The following is an 18,872-nucleotide window of genomic DNA, read 5'->3' on the forward strand; positions in this document are numbered from 1 at the left end:
AGAAAGTGAAGAGGATCTGGTTGTTTGCCTGATTTCCAACTGTAACTCAATGATTATGATAGTATGCTCAGTAAGCTGTCCTCGTATAACAAATTGTGATCATCCATCTTCACACGTATAATTTCACTACATTTCCCTGTCGACTGCTGTATAGGAAGTGGCACTAGTGGTTTTCTGTCAAAAACATATTTAAAAGAAAACCCACAGGAAGTGAAATCATTGGTTTCCAGCCATAATCATCTTTAAATAAAGAAGCGAGGCAAGTGAGCTTCATTTACAAACATAAATTTGCACAGGAATTTATATTATTTCATTTCCTAGCATCTATCTTTACAGGAAAAAGCAGCTTTCAAAGAAGAAGACATGCAGGGGGGATTAATTCCCCAGTATTCCTTTACACAGGAAGTGATGTCATTGTTTGTCACAGTTGCAAATGTATTCCACTCGTTTAAATCTCCCTGGTCATTTTGCTGTTTTAATACTCAGGTTTGAACTTTTACTGACAATGAGTGTCACTATCTGAGTCTCACTTTCACTAAAATTTGAGGAAATGGATTGAGAAAGTGAATTGTCAGTGTTTGCCTTTTAAGATAAGATGCTGCTGTGCAGTTTGGGTGAGAGGCCCTGGGCAGGTTGCACATGAATATGTGAGCATACACTTGTATGCAAGTGTGTATTCAGGTGCGTGTGAAACTACTTCTTATGGAGCCTATTCTCACTGCACAGGTAACATGTCATAAAAGGACCCTTTAAGGTTTGGTGTTGACTTGTGGTAGCCCTTATAATGTGAGAGGGCATTTATAGTGTAAGTCTATGGTGCTTAATTTAAGTGTCTGGCGCTTAACTGAATTTCACATTGTAGGCAAAAGCTGCACCAAAATGCAGTTTTGCCCCACTTAAGCCTACAAGGTCCAGTGTAGTGTCAATGGTAGGGTAAACCTGCATTCCCGAGTGTAGATCTCTGGTCACTTTCACAATAACTAAACTCCTGATTGCACTTTACAAATAGTATTTCTTTCCAGTAATAATCATATTCCAGGTCTTTGACCTTGCTACTAGGCCAAGTTAATTACTGTGCTGGCCAGCAGGAATATTAAATGCCTTCCCACTTGATAGAGCCATTAACATTGCTAGACCCAGTTCCTGAGAAAGGAAAGGGTAGGGAGGAAATTGTTTTGTGTTAAGTAACTCTTCACTTTAAACCTGGGGTGGGATAGCACAATCCCACAGAAACAAAGTAAGAAACAGAGAGCTCATGATTAGAACACAAGAGGGATTCCATTGTGAAGTTTAAGTGTCAGTTCGGGGTGGAGCTCAGGCTCCCAGGGAAGGTCTTTTTATAAATCACTGGAAGTTGTCATCTTTGAATGACCCAGAATGCTACTCAAGAACAGTGCAGTATGGATGGATATAGGACGTGGCACCATAGGATTGGCCAGGGTTGGTTGGATTCTAGAACTTGCACCCCATTCAGAAAACCCTGCACAAGATGTGGACTTTTGGGAAGACACTGGACTTGAGAGTGATTATGGTGAAAGAATGCCCAGCTCGAAGGTGAAGACAACTGATCCCACTGAGAAAATGGACTTTAGGATTTTAACTTCAGCTGGCACCCAGGACTAGGATGGGTCACTCTAGGGGTCCATGGGTCTTTAATTTCACTGTCCCCATTATGTCCCCTGAGGCACAGCAGGGGGGATGGACCTGGTGGGTAAACCTTGATGGTTTCTTTGGGACTTTCATAGACTGGTCCTTGCTGGCTGTGGAAGTGTGTGAACAATGTCCCCCCAAGAGATGATCAGGAATGCAGATAGAGTACATGACTGACAATGGAGCTGCCAAATCAAGTTCTGCTAAATAGATGTAATTTTTAGGAGCCAGGAGGCCTGAGGAATGAGCTTCTGGTAGATAGACCTGGCCACCAGAAGCACAACTAGCCCAAGAACATGCCGGTCAGACCTGCAAGGCCCGGGGAACCAGCCTCTAAATCCTTGTTCCCACAGAGAACCAAGCAAGTGATGCTTTATGAACATTTGATGAGGAGTGGGTGTGTGTATGGGGGCCTCTCCCAGACCCATACTTGGCCTGAAAAACCAATTCCCTGGGGCCTAGCAATTTCTCAATTGTCCCAGGGGGACCACAACTTCCTGGGAAAAAAAGTCAAAGAGAGCAGCTCCTGAGGAGGGCCTAACACCTAGGAGGTATTCTGGGTGCCTGGCATTAATCTCCATGAATGTGTTGAGGGAGTTGAAGAGACCCAGCTCAACATCCCCCACCCTGTGCTGACCATGGGCAGGGAGGGAGATGAGGCTTGCTTCACAACAGAGCACAACAGCTGTGCAGATTGAAGGAGCTGGAGGGAGATTTAGGACCACCCCCTCACCCAGCTACATCAGTGAACACATTCTGAACAACTCATTGAAGAAGCAGAAACAGCCAGTGTATCAATAAGTAAAAACTGCACTGCTAGGCTGCTTTTCAAGGAAAGATAGTAAAAAATAAATTGTGCCAGCTAACAATCTATTCATAGCTGGTCTGAAGAAAACCCCCATAAGGTCTTAGAAGGGCACCACCAATGTTACTTTGCAGTATTTGTGGGGCCTGCAGGAACAGAAGCAGCCCCCTAGAAATGTTCCTAAAAAGCTTTCTCAAGGTTTCCCAGTGATGTAATCCCTGATCCCAGTAGAGGATTTTTATGTTTTCCAAGCACTCCCAGATCTGTTGTTTGTTGTACATAAGCTATAGAGTATGAGGTCCCTGTCACTGTTGGCTAGTCCTAATGCTACCTGATTGTATGTATTATAATTTATCCATGATATTTAATAGAGTGTGTGTATAATAAAAATACTTTTCCTTTTTATAAGAAAAAGTACTGACTGAACAATGATTTATTACCCGGTGTTCTTTTCATACAAACTAGCTGAAGTTACTAGCCCATGCCACTTCCACTGAGCAGGCCTTTGACGTATTACTTCTGACAGACCCATATCCTTCACAACTAATGACTCAAATTTATTACATTCACCAAAACAATCTTTAAAAGACAAAGCAAGACAAGCAAACACCATTCTCCTTCATTAATCTCTACAAGATATGGCTTTTCATCAAGGGCAAATCATGAATGTAAAATCAAACTAAAGGAGAAACTGAAAGGTCATAATTTCTAAGGAATCCACATATTGCATATTTTGTTTTATATGTTACCTGTTATGACAATAAACACATGGACTTTTCTAAGAATAATTAACTTGTGTTTAAATACACGTTATTTATGAAGCCAGACCCAGACTAAGGGACAAGCATTGAGCAAGAGTATGTCATTGAGGCAGTATCAGGTGCCTCAGAAAATATAGTAACAATAGAAGAAGTCAGTCTGCAACCAAGACAACCATTGTATAAATCTCCCACACTAATTGTAGGTTTTGCCCCCACAGTGATCCAGTCCACAACCAGTCATTCAACAACACAACATATAGAGACAAGGAAACACAGCACCCATTGCAGTCATTCTAGGCAAGGTGTTAGTCAAAGATTGCCTGAGGTAATAATTGGCACTACTACTGCTTCACTGTTCCATTAGGGAGAGAAGTCTATGGGGATCGTTAGGGGTGCACAGGAAAACCAAGTCTGATTGACATTAAATATTAAAATTGGATGTGTCCAAATCAATCAAAGTAACGAAGGAGCTTTACTACGTAATTGCTTCTAAAAACTATAAATTGCCTGACTGTCTTTGGTTGCTCCATGGAATGGATGGCATGTGAAACATGAATCATGTTCAGATACAGAACTAATTTGCAAGTTGTGATGCTTGAACACAGCAGCAGAAAGATCTCAGAAAGACAGCCAATGTACCACACCGACCATCAGGGCGGAAACAACAGGCACCACGGCGGTAGCCGCCTACAACCAGGCGGAAGTCAAAGTTCCTCCTACCATATTATGACTACACAATCCGCCACCTTTTCCGGGCAGTAACAACATCAAAAGCCTGGCGGGAACACTGCACAGAAGTGAAAGGACTCTCCATTGGAGACACAGGGAAGAACCAAGCCGCCATGGAACCAGAACAGCAAGTGTTCCTGATGATATTCTACACCCTGCTCCACCATGAACACCAACGCCGGTGAAGACGACGACAGTGAGTACAGCTGCCTAGCACACAAGGGAGAGAGGGAGGAAAACGAGAGTGACACACACATGCATGACACACACCCCAGACACACACACGATACCCACAACCAACTGCCCAAGAAAACAAGTTAATCCCCGTAAATCTGTTGAATAATGCAAGGACCACAGGAATTCACTATAGTGATTGTAATAAGATCAACACAGTATGAATAATAATTTTGCCAAGGCAACAGATATGTACAAATGTACAAAAAAGGGACACTGCCCAGTCCTCAGTTTGCATGGGCCACATGGTCACAGGGCAAAGTCCAAGGCCCCACTTGTCACCTGATTCAATACGGAGAGAAAACTGCAGGGACATCAGTTGGCAAATAGGCAGGCACCTCAGGGGGAGGAGGGGGCACCTCAGCCAGATGCGGAAACAAGATCACTGGTTCTGGAGGGGGCAACTGCCCTGTGCTTGGTCCTGGGGAGTGCAAGACCACAGTGTCTCAAGTGGGTGTCTTGCCCACTGGTTCTGGAAGGGGCAACATGCCCATTTCTCTCTGCTGGGGAGTGCAAGGTCACAGTCTCTCGAGTGGGTGACTTGCCCACTGGTTCTGGAGGGGGTAACATGCCCTGTGCTTGGTCCTGGGGAGTGCAAGGCCACAGTCTCTCAAGTGGGTGACTTGCCCACTGGTTCTGGAGGAGGCAACATGACCTGTGCTTGGTGCTGGGGAGTGCAAGGCCAAAGTCTCTCAAGTGGGTGAATACCCCACTGGTTCTGGAGGGGGCAACATGCCCTGTGCTTGGTCCTGGGGAGTGCAAGGCCACAGTCTCTCAGGTGGGTGTTTTCCCCACTGGCTCTAGAGGGGACAGGCCGCACAGCAACCCATGGAGGCTGGATCACATTGTGTTCACTGGAGGTGACGTCTGCACTGTAGGAGACTGCTGCTCAGCCCCTGTATCTTGCGATGGCTGCACTGTGGTGGTGGTGGAGGTAGTGGGAGGCACCTGCTCAGCCACTGCACCCTGTGATGCCTGCACTGTGGTGGTGGTGGAGGAAGTGGGAGGCTCCTGCTCAGCCCCTGCACCATGTGATGCCTGCACTGTGGTGGTGGTAGAGGAAGTGGAAGGCTCCTGCTCAGCCCCTGCACTCACTGATGGCTGCACAACCACGGTTTGTGGTGGGGGCTCTGTGCCAGCTGCTGGTGCAGGCTCCTTCCCCTTCTTGCTTGCTGGTGCAGGCTCCTTCCCCTTTCTGCTGGCTGGTGCAGGCTCCTTCCCCTTTCTTCTGGCTGGTACAGGCACCTTCCCCTTTCTGCTGGCTGGTACAGGCTCCTTCCCCTTTCTGCTGGCTGATGCAGAATTCCTTCCCTTTTCTGCTGGCTGGTGCAGGCTCCTTCCCCTTCAGGATTTGTGGCCTGGACTCCTTTCCGCCATGAGTACGTGCAGATGGAAGTGGGCCCATGGACTGTGTGGTTGCAGTGCTTTGCTGGGTTCTTGATACCCTGGCCAATGTGCGGGGTAGGGAGGTCAATGGTGGAAAGGGAAAGCTTTTTAGGGACATTGGGGCGGGAAGAAGGACAAGTAATGGGAGTGGAGGATGAGGGAATGGTTGTTGGAGGTGTTTGTCTGCTGGATTTGGGTGCGTGTGCATGGGCTGTATGCTGTTCTGAGGTGGATTGCTATTGGCTGTTTGAGGACATGCGTTTGTGTACCTTAGGTGGGGTGGACAGACACGGTAGGAGAGGACACAGGGGATGTGTGTATGGCTGTTGTAGAGGTGTCTGCCAGTGAGGTGTGTGTTCTGCTTGGTGTGATGATGATGCAGGTAGTGGATGATGACGTACTGCATGCAGGTGTGAATGTGGACGTAACTTGGTGGGAGGTGGAGGAGGAGGAAGTGGGGGGAAACAGTGGAAATAGTGGATGTTGTTGTGTCTGCAACTGGATGGTGTTTGTGTCAGTGCCTGTGGGATGAGGTGTTGTGCTTGTGTTTACCAGTGACACATTTGGGTGTTGTCCTGTGTGCATGTCTGTCTGGCTATGTGCTTGGGATGGGTTGAGGTTGAAGAGAATGGGATTGAGAAGTGGAAGTTGGAGGGGGATGGTAGAAACAGGGACAATGGCTGCCATCAGAGAGGAGGCCGGAGCCTGAATTGATCTCTGTTGGGCCGCCAATCCAGCGTGAATGCCCTCCAGGAATGCATTAGATTGCTGCATCTGGACTTCCAGCCCCTGGATGGCATTTACAATGGTTGACTGCCCTACAGAGATGGATCTCAGGAGGTCCATAACTTCCTCACTCAGGGTAGCAGGGTTCACTGGGGTAGGGCCTGAGGTCCTGAGGTGCCTGGGGCGAAGGAGATGCACACCCTCCAAGGTGAGTGGGCATGGGCAACTCGCTGAGGGGCTGCTGGGAGGGCGGTGCTGGTACGGGGGTGGGGGCTGTAGCTGTAGCTGGAGTGGTCACAGAGGTGTCTGCCACCACCAGGGAGCTCCCATCGGAGGAGGTATCAGAGTCTGTTTTGTCCCCTCTAGTCTCCTCTGTGGTGCTCCCCTTGTCCTCAGCGTCAGTGGACTCTGCCTCCTGGGTCCTGTGGGAAGCAGCTCCCTCTGTTGCTGGTGCCTCTGCTCCTCTGCCAGATCATGGTAATGCGCATAAGGACAGGATGACAAAACAAGAAAGGGGGGGGAGTGAGACAAAGGATACACTAGGTGAATGACTACACCAGCACCGCCGTTGGTGTACACAGCATCCTCACACAAAGGGAACAGCTTTAAGCACTATGCATTGCACTACCAGTGATATTGCTAGCCATCAAGGCATGAGGAGCACACACCGCCAACTGCAGCACACCTGGGACCCATGCAGCCCTGCCCAGTAGTGGATGCTAACAAGCTAGGTAGCCAACATTTTCCATCAGACCCTTAGCCACCAGAGGATCTACACTGCTATGTCTGGCCTGGCCTAGGGGCACCCAAGGACACACACCCACGACCCGGATACCACCCCACCAGGCGTAAGCTGTAATGATAGCCACTGTACTCACCCCCTTCTGGCTGCTGTGTTGCCCTCAAGCGCCCATCAAGCTCTGGATAGGCCACTGCCAGTATGCGGGCCATCAGGGGGGTCAGGGTTCGACGGGCACCCCTTCCTTGTTGGGAGGCCAAGCTGGGCCTCCGCAGTCTTCCGTGCCCAGCGTATCAAGTCCTCCCACCGTTTGCGACAGTGGGTGCTCCACCTGCCATAGACCCCCAGGGGCCGCACCTAATTGGTGATGGCACGCCATATACCCTTTTTGTGATGGGCGCTGACCTGCAGAGGCAATACAGACAGGAGAACATCATTAGACAAACAGTCCAGCCTGTCACACACATGGCCCACCATACCCTTTTCTATCACCATTGGCACATACATAGCCTAGTTCACAACATTTACACCGCCAACAGATAATCCCCCCTTACACAATGCATTCACACACATCTTCATGCATCCATGCCACATGCATCGTGCCCACAGTGTACTCACCTGTTGTTCTGGAGGCCCATACAGCAGTTCATACTGGGGTAGGACCCCATCCACCAGTCGCTCCAACTCCTCTGAATTGAAGGCTGGGGCCCTTTCACCAGTCACATGGGCAATGGTTGGTTCCAGACACAGGTCACAGCAGCACATGCAGTGTAGGTCCTCTCCTATGGAAGGGCAGGTAACAAGTGAGGAATATGATAGAAAATGGCGGTCACATCCGCAGCGGTGCATACCGTCACCCCTGGCGTAGATCACCATTGGCCACTGTAACCCATAGGGCCCAATATTAACCAATGAGGAATAGCACAGCGGTTCCCGACCGCCGCCCGCCATGGCGCACAACATCAGCATCATTACCTCACTTCCACCTGTCCCTCCACACAGGCCAGGCAGACGCCATTTCAGGGGGGGAGCCCTATGGAATAATGCTGTGTCACAGGAGAAATAGGCACATACTGGACAAATCACACTGACCCATTACATGTTCACAAAATGAAAACTACTATTGTGGCTCCATTGTCCAGTTTGTGACAGGCTCCTCACTCTTTTGTCCCATAGATTCCTACTGCTGCAGATGAATAGGAGATGGAGACATACCCCCGTGTACAGATCCCTGGTGGCTTTGTCTACACAGGAGGACAGACACATAATACTCACCTATAGACTGGACAGGGCCACAATCACAGAGCTGTGTGCCCAATTGGAGCCTGACCTGATATCTGATATCCGTCATCCCACTGGGAGCCCCCCTCATGTGCAAGTGCTATCAGTACTCAATATCCTGGCAAATGGTTCTTTCCAAGTGACAGTGGGCTTGGCAGTAGGAATGTCACAGCCAATATTCTCAATAGTGCTGATAGGAGTGTTGTCTGCCCTGATAAAACACATGTGCATCTACATTGCATTCCCTGAGGTTGAGGATTTGGCCACTGTGAAGGACACGTTTTATGTAATGGGACATATCCCTGATATAATTGGGGTGATTGATGGAACGCATATTTCATTTGTCCCCCCTGCCCGAATGAACAGGTGTACAGGAATCGTAAGAGTTTCCACTCCATGACTATGCAGATGGTGTGCTTGGTGGACCAGTACATCTCCCACGTCAATGCTAAGGGGCATATTTATACGCCGTTTGCGCCGAATTTGCGTCATTTTTTTCGACGCAAATTTGATGCAAAACTAACTCCATATTTATACTTTGGCGTTAGATGCGTCTAGCGCCAAAGTTCATGGAGTTAGCGTCATTTTTTTGCGTGAACACCTTCCTTGCGTTAATGATATGCAAAGTAGGCGTTCCCGTCTTAAAAAATGACTGCGATGCATATGCGTCGTATTTATACTCCCGGGCAAAAATTACGCCCGGGAGTGGGCGGGACAAAAAAACCAGCATTTGCGCCGGATTTTAGCGCCTGGGTCAGGGCAGGCGTTAAGGGACCTGTGGGCTCAGAATGAGCCCAGAGGTGCCCTCCCAAGCCCCCAGGGACACCCCCTGCACCCTTGCCCACCCCAGGAGGACACCCAAGGATGGAGGGACCCATCCCAGGGAAGAAAAGTTAAGTTGTGGTAAGTATTTTTTTTAATTTTTTTTGTGGCATAGGGGGGCCTGATTTGTGCCCCCCTACATGCCACTCTGCCCAATGACCATGCCCAGGGGACAGAAGTCCCCTGGGTATGGCCATTGGGCAAGGGGGCATGACTCCTGTCTTTGTCATGTTAATGGCGTCTGGGCGCCAAAAAAAAATGGCGCAAATCGTGTTAAGACGATTTTTTTGCCTCAGCCTGACTTGCCCCATTTTTGGACGCCCAAACGCCATTTTGCCCTACGCCGGCGCTGCCTGGTGTACGTGTTTTTTTTTCACGCGCACCAGGCAGCGCCGGTCGGCTAACGCCATTCAATAAATACGGCGCCCGCATGGTGCTTCAGAATGGCGTTAGCCGGCGCTAATTTTTTTGGCGCAAAACTGCGTTAGCGCAGTTTTGCGTCAAAAAGTATAAATATGGCCCTAAGTATCTTGGGTTGGTGCATGATGCCTTTGTCATAAGGAATAGCAGCATCTCAAATGTGATGGCCCAACTCCAGAGGCACAGGGTGTGGCTAATAGGTGAGCCCTGGTTCTCACCCAGTATATGTTGGTGTATGGGTATGGTGTGGTCCATATAGGATAGTGTTTGGCTAAATGTTGTCCCTCAATAATTTCAGGTGACTCTGGTTACCCAAAACTTTCATGGCTGCTGACCCCTTTGAGGAATGCGAGAACAAGGACAGACGAAAGTTATAATGAGGCACATGGGCAAACCAGAAGGATAATTGAGATAACCTTTGGCCTCCTGAAGGCTGGGTTTCGGTGCCTCCATCTAACAGGTGGATCCCTGTGCTACTCACCCAAGATGTTCTCCCAGATAGTGGTGCCATGCTGCATGTTGTACAACCTGGCCCTCAGATGACATGTCCCTTTACTGCAGGAGGAGGAGACTGGAGATGCCCCTGTGGCAGCAGTGGACCCTGTGGACAGTGAGGATGAGGAGGTAGAGGATGAAGATAAAGACAACAGAACATCTGTGATCCGTCAGTACTTCCAATGACACACAGGTAAGACAGTGAAACTTTACATTTCAATTACTTTAGTTGTAATCTGTGTGTAATTGGCATGCTGGTAATTCCCATTTCAATGCCCACTTACTGTTCCCTCTGGATATTCATTTTGCATGTGTTAGTGATATGACAAATACTCCTAGTGTGATCAATACAGCCAGCTACAGGCCATTAAATATATGGTAATTCTATGTACAGTTCATTTGCAATGGTTGTACCTGTTTCAAACAATACATATTTGAGATACATGACATACTTTTTTGTCAAAGGGTGTTTATCGAAGTGCTAACATATAGGGGGAAAATGCAATGGGATGGGGCGATGATGGAGGAAAGTCCAGGGTATTGTTCCAGTCTGTTCGTAGCACAGGTGCATTGTCCAAGGGGACACAGGAAGGGGAGCAATGGCAGTTCAAGGTGGTCAGGGTGACTGAGTGGGACACAAGGGGGAGTTTTATTTCCTGGCAGGGGTCTTGGCAATTGTCTCTAGCTTCTGTCTGGATCACAGGGAACGTTTGCGGGGTTGTTCACCTTCTTCAGGGGGAAGGGTGCTGGTGGCCTGTGAGTACTGTGCTCTGTCTCCTGACCACTAGCAGCAGCGGAAGTGGATGGCTGTTCAGATGACTTGCTAGTGACAGGGGCCCGCTGGTGTGAGACTGCCTCCCTCATAATGTTGGCCATGTCTGCCAGCACCCCTGCGATCAGGGTGTTGTTGATGGCCTGCAACTCCTCCCTGATCCCCTGGTACTGTCCCTCCTGTAGCCGCCTGTTCTCCTGCACGTTGTCCAGGATCTGAACAATCGTGTCCTCTGAATTTTGGTAGGCTCCCAGGATCTCTGGGAGTGCCTCCTGGAACCTAGGACTGTCCTCCCCCTGGCACACAGCCCTCCCTCCCAGTTTCCCTGTTGGCCTGTGCCTCTGTCCCCTGAACCATGTGCCCACTGCCACTGACCGCAGGTCCCTGATTGTCTTGTGTGTGGGGTGTGGCCTGGGGTCCCTGTACAGGTGAACACACTGCTGATTGACATGTCCTGGGGACAGAGGTGTAGGTACGCTGGGTGGGTGCTGTGGTGGTGTTTCCAGATGGGGGAGGCTCTGTGGTGGTCTGTGACTGGGCTTGGGTAACCGGCTGTCCAGTGGTCCCCGATGGGCCAGGAAGGTCTTCCAGATCCAGAGTTACTGTCATCACGGTGGGCCTCTTCAGTTGGGGGGGCAGGCTAGTGCTGGCACCTCCTCTCTGGTGACATTGGCTGGGGTACCTGTGGGGATTTAAATGATGTGTTATGGTTGATGTGTATGACATATTGTACATCCCTGGCTTCCCCTTTGTGGTTGGTTTTGCCCTGCCAGCTTTCACTTTTGTATGTTAGTGTATGGTGGGATTGTTACTTATCTATGCTGTGCATGCTTTGCATGGGTGTCCATGCAGGGCTGTGAGGGGTGTCCATGCATTGGTACAGCATAAAGGGCTTGGCATTGGGATTAGTGAGATGTGATGTTGGAGTGTGTGGGATGTAGTGGAGTGATGGGAGTGAGGGAGGGTATGTGTGGCATGCAGGTATGGGGGGATAATTGTTTAAAGTTGGCTTACAAGTGTTCATTCCTCCTCTGACTCCGGCCAGGCACTCAGGATGCAGTATTGCCAAGACTTGCTCCTCCCATGCTGTGAGTTGTGGGGGAGAAGGTAGGGGTCCACCGCCAAGCCTTTGGATAGCGAGCTGCTGCCTTTCTGCTATGGAACATACCTTTCCCCGTAGGTCGTTCCACCTCTTCCTGATGTCGTCCCTTGTCCTAGGGTGCAGTCCCACGGCGTTGACCCTGTCCACGATTCTCCGCCATAGCTCCATCTTCCTAGCTATAGATATTTGCTGCACCTGTGCTCCAAATAGCTGTTGCTCTACCCTGACAATTTCCTCCACCATGACCCTTAACTCCTCCTCTGTGAAATGGGGGTGTCTTTGTGGTGACATGAGTGTTATGTGAGGTGTGTCGGTGAGGGTGTCACGGGTAATGTGTTGGGGTGTGTGATGTGGAGTGCGTGAGTGGTGTGTGAGTGGTGTGTGGCTCTAGTTGTCTCAGTGGTTTTGGTGTCACTCTGGTGGCAAATATTTGTAATCATAAAGGGTTGTGGGTAATGTGTGTTTTATAGTGGTGTGGGTGTGGTGTGTGTATGGGTGTCAGGTTTTTGTTGTTTGAATTGGCCAATGTGGAGTTGTTTTGTCTGTGGGTGTCCATTGTGTGCACAGCGGTATGTACCGCTAATGGTTTACTGCTGTTGAATTTCCACTGTGGTGATTCGTGGGTCATAATGTGGTGGGTGTTGTTCTGTTGGCGTAACTGTGTGGGTTTTGATACCGCCACTTTAGCACTGACCTTTGGACTGGCGGATTTGTGTATGTGACTGAATTCTGTCGGATTGGTGTGTGTGTTGTGAGAAGGTAGCCTCTTTCTAGCCTTGTTACCCCCACTTTTGGCCTGTTTGTGAGTGTATGTCAGGATGTTTGTCACTGTTTTCACTGTCTCACTGGGATCCTGATAGCCAGGCCTCAGTGCTCATAGTGAAAACACTATGTTTCAGTATGTTTGTTATGTGTCACTGGGATCCTGCTGGTCAGGACCCCAGTGCTCATAAGTTTGTGGCCTATATGTATGTGTCACTGGGACCCTGTTACACAGGGCCCCAGTGCTCATAGGTGTGCATGTATATGTTCCCTGTGTGGTGCCTAACTGTCTCACTGAGGCTCTGCTAACCAGAACCTCAGTGGTTATGCTCTCTCATTACTTCCAAATTGTCACTGACAGGCTAGTGACCATTTTTACCAATTTACATTGGCTTACTGGAACACCCTTATAATTCCCTAGTATATGGTACTGAGGTACCCAGGGTATTGGGGTTCCAGGAGATCCCTATGGGCTGCAGCATTTCTTTTGCCACCCATAGGGAGCTCTGACAATTCTTACACAGGCCTGCCACTGCAGCCTGAGTGAAATAACGTCCACGTTATTTCACAGCCATTTTACACTGCACTTAAGTAACTTATAAGTCACCTATATGTCTAACCTTTACCTGGTAAAGGTTAGGTGCAAAGTTACTTAGTGTGAGGGCACCCTGGCACTAGCCAAGGTGCCCCCACATTGTTCAGAGCCAATTCACTGAACTTTGTGAGTGCGGGGACACCATTACACGCGTGCACTACATATAGGTCACTACCTATATGTAGCTTCACCATGGTAACTCCGAATATGGCCATGTAACATGTCTATGATCATGGAATTGCCCCCTCTATGCCATCCTGGCATTGTTGGTACAATTCCATGATCCCAGTGGTCTGTAGCACAGACCCTGGTACTGCCAGACTGCCCTTCCTGGGGTTTCACTGCAGCTGCTGCTGCTGCCAACCCCTCAGACAGGCAGCTGCCCTCCTGGGGTCCAGCCAGGCCTGGCCCAGGATGGCAGAACAAAGAACTTCCTCTGAGAGAGGGTGTGACACCCTCTCCCTTTGGAAAATGGTGTGAAGGCAGGGGAGGAGTAGCCTCCCCCAGCCTCTGGAAATGCTTTGTTGGGCACAGATGTGCCCAATTCTGCATAAGCCAGTCTACACCGGTTCAGGGACCCCTTAGCCCCTGCTCTGGCGCGAAACTGGACAAAGGAAAGGGGAGTGACCACTCCCCTGACCTGCACCTCCCCTGGGAGGTGTCCAGAGCTCCTCCAGTGTGCTCCAGACCTCTGCCATCTTGGAAACAGAGGTGGTGCTGGCACACTGGACTGCTCTGAGTGGCCAGTGCCACCAGGTGACGTCAGAGACTCCTGCTGATAGGCTCCTTCAGGTGTTAGTAGCCTTTCCTCTCTCCTAGGTAGCCAAACCCTCTTTTCTGGCTATTTAGGGTCTCTGTCTCTGGGGAAACTGTAGATAACGAATGCATGAGCTCAGCCGAGTTCCTCTGCATCTCCCTCTTCACCTTCTGATAAGGAATCGACCGCTGACCGCGCTGGAAGCCTGCAAACCTGCAACATAGTAGCAAAGACGACTACTGCAACTCTGTAACGCTGATCCTGCCGCCTTCTCGACTGTTTTCCTGCTTGTGCATGCTGTGGGGGTAGTCTGCCTCCTCTCTGCACCAGAAGCTCCGAAGAAATCTCCCGTGGGTCGACGGAATCTTCCCCCTGCAACCGCAGGCACCAAAAAGCTGCATTACCGGTCCCTTGGGTCTCCTCTCAGCACGACGAGCGAGGTCCCTCAAATCCAGCGACACCGTCCAAGTGACCCCCACAGTCCAGTGACTCTTCAGCCCAAGTTTGGTGGAGGTAAGTCCTTGCCTCACCTCGCTGGGCTGCATTGCTGGGAACTGCGACTTTGCAAGCTACTCCGGCCCCTGTGCACTTCCGGCGGAAATCCTTCGTGCACAGCCAAGCCTGGGTCCACGGCACTCTAACCTGCATTGCACGACTTTCTAAGTTGGTCTCCGGCGACGTGGGACTCCTTTGTGCAACTTCAGCGAGCACTGTTTCACGCATCCTCGTAGTGCCTGTTTCTGGCACTTCTCCGGGTGCTACCTGCTTCAGTGAGGGCTCTTTGTCTTGCTCGACGTCCCCTCTCTCTGCAGGGCCAATTTGCGACCTCCTGGTCCCTCCTGGGCCCCAGCAGCGTCCAAAAACGCCAAACGCACGATTTGCGTGTAGCAAGGCTTGTTGGCGTCCATCCGGCGGGAAAATACTTCTGCACGACTCTCCAAGGCGTGGGGGATCCATCCTCCAAAGGGGAAGTCTCTAGCCCTTGTCGTTCCTGCAGTATTCACAGTTCTTCAGCCTAGTAAGAGCTTCTTTGCACCAACCGCTGGCATTTCTTGGGCATCTGCCCATCTCCGAGTTGCTTGTGACTTTTGGACTTGGTCCCCTTGTTCCACAGGTACCCTCAGTCAGGAATCCATCGTTGTTGCATTGCTGATTTGTGTTTTCCTTGCATTTTCCCTCTAACACGACTATTTTGTCCTTAGGGGAACTTTAGTGCACTTTGCACTCACTTTTCAGGGTCTTGGGGAGGGTTATCTTTCTAACTCTCACTATTTTCTAATAGTCCCAGCGACCCTCTACAAGGTCACATAGGTTTGGGGTCCATTCGTGGTTCGCATTCCACTTTTGGAGTATATGGTTTGTGTTGCCCCTATCCCTATGTTTCCCCATTGCATCCTATTGTAACTATACATTGTTTGCACTGTTTTCTAAGACTATACTGCATATTTTTGCTATTGTGTATATATATCTTGTGTATATTTCCTATCCTCTCACTGAGGGTACACTCTAAGATACTTTGGCATATTGTCATAAAAATAAAGTACCTTTATTTTTAGTATAACTGTGTATTGTGTTTTCTTATGATATTATGCATATGACACTAAGTGGTACTGTAGTACCTTCACACGTCTCCTAGTTCAGCCTAAGCTGCTCTGCTAAGCTACCATTATCTATCAGCCTAAGCTGCTAGACACCCTATACACTAATAAGGGATAACTGGGCCTGGTGCAAGGTGCAAGTACCCCTTGGTACTCACTACAAGCCAGTCCAGCCTCCTACATTGGTTGTGCAGTGGTGGGATAAGTGCTTGAGACTACTTACCACTCTTGTCATTGTACTTTTCATAAGAGAAAAATATACAAAACAAGGTCAGTGTATATACACATAGCCAAAAAGTTTTGCATTTTCTCCTTTCACTCTTTTCTAAGTGCTGAAAAGTACTCCTAAACTTTCAAAAAGTTCTTAAAAGCTTAAAAAGTTTTTTTCTGCCTTTCCAAAAAGTTCTGAAAACTTTTTTCTCTTTTTCTATCACTTTAACTCTCTCTAAAAAATGTCTGGTACAGGCCAAAATGTTGAACTGTCCAAAATTGCATATGATCACCTTAGCTGGAAAGGAGCAAGGAGTCTCTGCATAGAGAGAGGTTTGAGTGTAGGGAAGAATCCTTCCTTAGAACTGTTAATTAATATGCTTAGAGTACAGGATAAGGCCATAAGTGCCCAATCTGGTGAAAAAGTAGCTAATGGTTCTCAATCTGATCCAGGGACTCCCCCAGGAAAAGGTTCAGGAAAGAAACTTCTCAGCCTGCCCATTACTAGGCAGTCTAGCATAGTTGGTACAGAGCTTGAATCACACCATACTAATGGTGTGCTCTCACATTATACTGGTAGCCAAGCTGTTAGGGTGCCCTCTGTAAGGGACAGGTCTCCTTCTGTTCATTCCCATCATACCTCTGTATCTAGAAATGTCCCTCCCACCCACCCTGATGACAGATTGTTAGAAAGGGAGCTCAATAGATTGAGAGTGGAACAAACCAGACTGAAGCTCAAGAAGCAACAGCTGGATTTGGATAGACAGTCTTTAGAATTAGAGAAGGAAAGACAGAAGTTGGGTTTAGATACCCATGGTGGCAGCAGCAGTATTCCCCATAGTCATCCTGCAAAAGAGCATGATTCCAGGAATCTGCACAAGATAGTTCCCCTTATAAGGAGGGGGATGACATTAACAAGTGGTTTGCTGCACTTGAGAGGGCCTGTGTTGTACAGGATGTCCCTCAAAGGCAGTGGGCTGCTATCCTATGGCTATCATTTAGTGGAAAAGGTAGGGATAGGCTCCTTACAGTGAAAGAAAATGATGCCAATAACTTTACAGTTCTTAAGAATGCACTCCTGGATGGTTATGGCTTAACCACTGAACAGTACAGGATAAAGTTCAGAGAGACCAAAAAGGAGTCTTCACAAGACTGGGTTGATTTCATTGACCATTCAGTGAAGGCCTTGGAGGGGTGGTTACATGGCAGTAAAGTTACTGATTATGAAAGCCTGTATAACACAATCCTGAGAGAGCATATACTTAATAATTGTGTGTCTGATTTGTTGCACCAGTACCTGGTAGACTCTGATCTGACCTCTCCCCAAGAATTGGGAAAGAAGGCAGACAAATGGGTCAGAACAAGGGTGAACAGAAAAGTTCATACAGGGGGTGACAAAGATGGCAATAAGAAGAAAGATGGTGAAAAATCTCAAGATAAGCATGGGGATAAGGGTAAAACCAAAGATCCCACTTCAAATCTTAAACACTCTTCAGAGGGTGGGGATAAAACAAATTCTTCCTCTTCTTCCCAACCTGCACACATTAAAAAGCCTTGGTGCTTTGTGTGTAAAAACAGAGGCCATAGGCCAGGGGATAAGTCCTGTCCAGGTAAACCCCCTGAGCCTACCACCACTAATACATCAAGCTCTAGTGCCCCTAGCAGTAGTGGTACTAGTGGTGGGACTGCTGGCAACAGTCAAGCAAAGGGTGTAGTTGGGTTCACTTATGGGTCCATAGTGGAAACTGATGTAATCAGTCCCAAGACAGTTTCTGTCACACCTGGTGGCAATGGCCTTGCCACACTGGCTGCTTGTCCCCTTACAATGGATAAGTACAGGCAGACAGTTTCAATAAATGGTGTTGAGGCCTTTGCCTACAGGGACACAGGTGCCAGTTTCACTTTGGTGACTGAAAACCTAGTGCCTCCTGAACAACACATCATTGGACAACAGTATAAGATTATTGATGTCCATAACTCCACTAAGTTTCTTCCCTTAGCTATAATTCAGTTTAGTTGGGGTGGAGTTACTGGCCCTAAGCAGGTGGTGGTATCACCTAGCTTACCTGTAGACTGTCTCTTAGGTAATGACCTAGAGGCCTCAGGTTGGGCTGATGTAGAGTTTTATGCCCATGCAGCCATGCTGGGCATCCCTGAGGAATTGTTCCCTCTCATTTCAAGTGAAATGAAAAAGCAAAGGAGAGAAGGCCTGAAAACTCAGGATCCCTCTCCATCAACAGGTAAAAAGGGTATCACAGTATCCCCTAACCACCCTACCATTCAGGATACTATTCCTGTGGTGGGAGAAACCTCTCCTGGGGTGGCACCTGTTCCAAGGGAATCATCAGCTGGCATAGCTGGACTCCCTGAGGTAGAAGTACCTCTCTGTGGGATAACTAACATTGGTGACAAAAAGAGCACCATTTTAGTTAACATGGAGCATCCCTCCAACCCTCCCAGAGAAACTTTAGTGCAGAAACCCTGTACTGCCTCACAACACTTAGGACAGCATCCCTGCCCTAGTGTGGAGCTCATAGGACAGCATCCCTGCCCTGCTCCAACTCAAGAGAAACAGCATCCCTGTTCTCTCTTCCAGCCAAATGGACAAAGTTTTTGTCCAGCTATGGCTTTACTGAGACAGCATCCCTGTCTGGCATTTCCATCATTACAAATAGGTTCAGTGGATAATTCCCACTGCTCTAAACTAAAACTTACTGATAGAAACTCTGAAAATACATCTTCACATTGTTGGTTAGCTAAAAAACTTCAAACAGGGTGGTTTACATCCCCACAGGGAAGTAACCATATAGTGGATGATAAAGGGAGTAACCAGTCTATTGCAGAGCTACTCTCTACTTATCACCACTTAGACAATAAAGTCTCAACTGGCCAAGGTTAGCCTTATTGTCCTTCGTTTGGGGGGGGGTTGTGTGAGAAGGTAGCCTCTTTCTAGCCTTGTTACCCCCACTTTTGGCCTGTTTGTGAGTGTATGTCAGGATGTTTGTCACTGTTTTCACTGTCTCACTGG

The sequence above is a fragment of the Pleurodeles waltl genome, chromosome 11, assembly GCF_031143425.1.
Source record: "Pleurodeles waltl isolate 20211129_DDA chromosome 11, aPleWal1.hap1.20221129, whole genome shotgun sequence".
NCBI classification, from domain to species: domain Eukaryota; kingdom Metazoa; phylum Chordata; class Amphibia; order Caudata; family Salamandridae; genus Pleurodeles; species Pleurodeles waltl.